Raw genomic sequence first — 5067 nt, forward strand, 5'->3', positions numbered from 1 at the left:
GGCTTGTTCCCACGTTGCAGCTGAATGGTTGCAGTTTCGGCTTTCCGGATTAGCAATTTTCCGTCAATGCCTTTAGATGTGTTTGCAGTTCCCCAATAGTAGCCTTCCAAACCAAGAAACGGCTTCGCGGGTCCGCAATGGTGTGCTTCGCGTTCTTGCTCCCGCCGTCCTTCTTTGTCATTGCTGTCGCACCAACACTGAATGGATCGCAAGCCAAATTAAAGTTGATTGTATCTCTATTAAATAAAAACAGTCTATTTATTGAATGAGAAAAGAAAAAGAGAAAAATCACATACCTTCAGCGTGGCTTTCCAAAGATTTGAGCAGTTTTATTCCCTTACTTTCGCTTTTAAAAAGTGCGAAAAGTGGTTTGCGGAAGCTGGATCTCAAAGACGTTCTCAATCTAAAACAAGAAAAAAAATTGTTAGAAATTAATATAAAAATGCACTACTAACAGTCAGAATTTTCATTTAGCCTGCGATTGCGTTTGCTGCTACTTCTGGAAAAAAAGAAGCAACAAAAGCAAATTTCGGTTACTGACGAAATGACGCAATAGAAATATGGGGGTTATTTTGGCATATGCACTTGTGTATGCGGTTTGTCCGGTGCATAAATACAGATTTCTTGTAAATATATACATATGTATGTGTGTATTCTGTTGCATCATCTTTTTAACTCAAGCATTATTTACATATACACATACATATATGTATACTCTTATTAATGATCTTACTTTGTTTTGCCACACTTCCAAAACTTCCGCTTCTGGACCGTCTAGTTGAACAGGAATTTCTCCTCGTAGCTGCTTCCAGTCAATTTTTTTAAAGTTTCAGCTGCATTTTCCTTTGTTACAGATATGTAAATTCAATTAGTTATTAATATCCAAATTGCACAAATCTATGTATGTATGTACTCACCAGAAAACAAAGAAAGAATCGCCTCCCAAGTCCTTTAATAGCGTTTACATTTTTCACTTTTTCACAAACAAAAGGTTTCACAAACACGTCTTTCGCCGCCAAGCGCCCGAAAAATTATGACAAAGTCTAGACAATGCAACTCTTTCTACCCCCACCCTTGCCACTGCAACGGACGAAAAGTAGCAAAGAAGAAGAAAAAGGGTGGACTTCTCTAAAGTCAAATGCGCTCAGCATCAAAATTCATAGAAAAAGGTCCGCCCTAATATACACACACATTCACTTGTTTTGACCTCCCACCGGGAAAGTGAGAAGGTGGTTCTTTGTGTGCTGAAAATCCTGTTCCTTTTAGCAGAAAGTGTTGGAAATCCTGTTTCTTTCAGCAGGCGACGGTGTAGGGAAAATGTAAATTCCCTAGGAAAACCACATAGAAACCTCATTTCCCCCTTACTTTTTGTGTCACCCCCGTGTATTTTGAAACCAGAGACGGAAGAAATGTAAGGGGTGAATGAGGTTTTGTCCCTTCCGCTTGTATGGAGAAACCTCTTGAAAATATGTTATTTTCCAGAGGAATGTTCCCGCTGGGCTGTCAACCACACACACATACACACATGTATTACATATGTATCCATTAATTGCGTCTTAAAATTTCGTTTGACTCTTCCTTGTTTTTAGGGCAATTTCAGAACATTTTTTTTGCTATTTTGTTCAACGTTTTAGGGCGATTTCGCCCTAAAAAGAAGGAATAACTTTTGGAGTCGACTCATGAAAATTCGCCCTCAAAAACAGGGCAAATTGGCCTTTTTGGAAAAACTAACCCTAAAAAATATTTTCCATGGCGATTTTTCGTAACTTTAGGGCTAGCCACCCGTATAATAAGAAAATTTTTCGTAGTTTTAGGGCGACCTCGGTTTTAGGGCGACTTTTCTAGTATTTAGGTAAAAATTTCTATGAGTGTAGCTCCGACTTCGGTTCCAAGTTGGGGTGGCCAGCGCCCAGAGGCGTCTTGGTCCAAAGTATTTAGCACCGCAAAACACACACAGCTATGAATGAGATAGTAGCAGCTTAGTAGCAGCATGCACTTAACCCATATTCATTATCTTAATTTAGTATATTGAGAATAGTTTGTTAAGTATTTATATTTTTTAAATGACCTGCGGCTTATAGTTTGCCTTAATACATATTTAACAAAATTTAGGAGTAGATAATAAAAGCGAAAAAAACGGTTTTATTGGTATAACAAATCTAATAAATTAACCTCATGAAAACGCCTTAAACCGAAATGAAAGCATGGACATTCGATTCCAAGAATAATAAAAATTAGTTTTATCTAAGATTTAGATTTAGATTTTTAGAACTGGATTTCTATCAGAGAAATCGTGAACATTTTGGGATTTTCAACTTTAATGTTTCAGCAGAATGGCGAATATTTTTTTGGAATGTCGTGATGTAAGTTTTAGCTGTTTAGGAGTTAATGAAACCCAAAAAAGCGGGTTTAAATACAATTAAAGATACTTTATTTAATAACGGTTATAAAATTATTATAAGTTATGTGAAAATCAATTAATATTAACCAGAATTACTAGAAGACTTGCCTCTACTGTGAACACACTTTAGCCTCCTACACCTGCAACTTGTTTCGTCCAGGTGAGAGGGGGCGTGCAGGCCAAAAGACAACTGGGGGCGTGGCAGAGGGGCAGATGGAGCAGATGGGGCAGGTGGTGCAGACGGACTGGGGGCTGCCGGAAGCTGCTGTCAGTTGGGTTGGCCTCAAGGTGCTACAGGATGTGTTGTCGCTACCCATCCTCGGCATTTACCATTGCTTTTTATTGTTTTATGTGGCTGTCTTTGCCTCTGCTGGAGTGGAGTCCCTGCCCCTCCTCCTCCTCCTCCGCTTGCCACTTCAAGGTGCAAAATGTACGACGTGCGTCGTTCCGTACATCATCGCATGCTTTGTGCTCTCAGCACTGAAATCTTTTACAATCAACATGAAGGAGGAGCAAAGCAATTTTGTAGCCAAAAAGAAGGAAAAAAGGACAGACAGCCGAACGGAAGCGAAACCAGAAATGGCGGGCTGAAAGGCGGGGTGAAACCGGAGCGAACATAATGCCTCAAATCATTTTCATTTCTTGTATGCGCTTGTCTGCACAGAACTGCCTCAAGATGAGGTCCTGGCTCCTTGGCTCCTCCGGCTCCTTTGGCTCCCTGTAGAATGCTCCATTTACGCGCTTTTCCCCTCCGGCTCACTCGGCAGTTTGTGGGCGTTTTTACGGCTCCGGCACTCAAAGCGCTTAAGCTATCCCCTCGCTTCGCCTCGGTCTCTATTCTCTACTACACTCCCTCAACATTACAATATTTTAAAAGATTTACTGACCATGTATTTTCAGCTCAGCCAGCAAAGTGCAAAAAGCTGTAAAATATTGCGTATACGCCAAAGTGCCACCTGAGAAGCGCTGCACAAAGTCAAATCTAACAAAGCATAGCTAAGCGTTTGCCGGGGACTTAAATGAGGAGAGAGAGTCGAAAAGAGTTGAAATTAAAGTTCCCCCTCTCAAGAATTCATGGGCCAGCAACTACATTTGGAGCAGGTAATTTTCAGTTATGGTAGTCAGGCAATAAACAAGGTGGAAAGATATGCGAAGTAGGAGTATCAGCGCTTAGTAAACATTTTTGTTTATTCATATAATTTGCCTGAGAATACGATATACAAGAATACTTGCTCAAAACGGTCAATATATCATTAACTATAATATTACTATTGAAAAATTGTAGTTACAACATTGAATTATTTTTACTGAATTTAATTTAATAATTATTTTTAATCTAATCAAAATAGAAAAGTAAATAAAACAAATAAAACTGAGCTTATTGATAAGGGTGTAATATGATAATCTATAATTTAAAATAAATTGGTTATTATCAGTTTAGTTTAATGGGGATGTAGAAAAGGTTCATGAAACTAGAATTCTACAATTCCTATCACCTTCCGAGTCGCCATTTATTCTCCCAATTAAGAAAACATATTTGTTGTAGTCCTTTTTCTGAAAAATATACGATTTCCCAGTTGGAGCAGCAGCCAAAGCTGCTTAAGAGCAAAAATAAATAGAATTTTTAAATAAATTGGGGCTGGCAACTTATTTGGCGGCGAGAACTAAGAGCGAGGAGCAGTGCCAACACTTTTGTTCCAAACTTGGCCGGCATGACTCACCCGAGCGGCGGGAGATGGAGATAGAGAGGTGCATCTGGAGTTAGTTGGAGTTCGAGCACCGCACCACCAGCCGCGCAACAAATGGTGCACATTACAAGGGCCCAAAGCTACTTTACCAACGCCCAAGGAGCTGCCACGTAGCGACTCACATATTTTATTATCTGCACCGCCGCAAGGGGTGTGGAAAAGGGGGGTGAGTTGCCGCCACAGGACTCGAGACCAGGACCTTGTGTGCAACAAGGCGCACAACTTAAGCGGCGAAGACAAATTTTTATTGCCACAAGCCCAAGTCGATTTCGATTATTGACTGCAGGCCAAACTGTTGCACAAGGAGCAGCCCCAGCAGACAAGAAAGGGGGATTCCCCCGTGCTCCATCTGCACTCCCAATCGGATCCTTTCCGGCTGCCAACTTGTGTCTGTGGCTGCTGTCGCCGTCGCTCATTTGAGTCACATTTTATTATTTTCGTGCATTTATCGTATGCTCGGTGGCATTTTATTTTATTAGCGTGACATTTCAATTGATCGACCCTCGGGGCCGTACTTAACCGACTCAATTTGATTTTGCAACCAAAATGTGCGAATGGGATGGCCATGTTTGAGTGTCTGAATGGGGAGGATAAAGATTGTAGTACATTTTTCTGGCTTGGATAATAGCATTACAAAATCTTAAAAAGATTAACTATAATTTAGCTAATAATAAATGGGGGTGACATTTGTTACATGAAAAGCAGTGGCATTACGTCTAAAATTACAAGGTGGTTTTAAAATTTTAATAATATCAATTAAATTTGACAGAAGCACAAAACAAACAGGTTTTTAAAAAATTGTAGCGCTCTTGCGTTTAGGATGGTCACACTGAACTTATCGATTGGTTTTTGAAACCCAAGGTGGCAACGCTTTTATTGTCACTCTTTGATTTGTCAAATTGCGAAGAAATTTTCCTC

The 5067-nt window shown here is 40.0% G+C and overlaps 1 long non-coding RNA gene across 2 annotated transcripts; it reads right to left on the reverse strand.

Annotated features, from left to right (window-relative positions):
• Positions 1-1176, reverse strand: LOC138913168 (uncharacterized). 2 transcript variants are annotated; one of them, XR_011418814.1, is made up of 4 exons: positions 918-1176; positions 734-843; positions 297-499; positions 1-236 (listed from the first exon to the last, which is right to left on the reverse strand). It is a non-coding gene; the product is annotated as an uncharacterized lncRNA (long non-coding RNA). The 2 variants fall into 2 exon arrangements; XR_011418813.1 differs by having other exon boundaries at positions 297-403; positions 918-1150.
• Between the last annotated feature and the right edge of the window lie 3891 nt (positions 1177-5067).

The sequence above is a fragment of the Drosophila takahashii genome, chromosome 3L, assembly GCF_030179915.1.
Source record: "Drosophila takahashii strain IR98-3 E-12201 chromosome 3L, DtakHiC1v2, whole genome shotgun sequence".
Classification (NCBI taxonomy): Eukaryota; Metazoa; Arthropoda; class Insecta; order Diptera; family Drosophilidae; genus Drosophila; species Drosophila takahashii.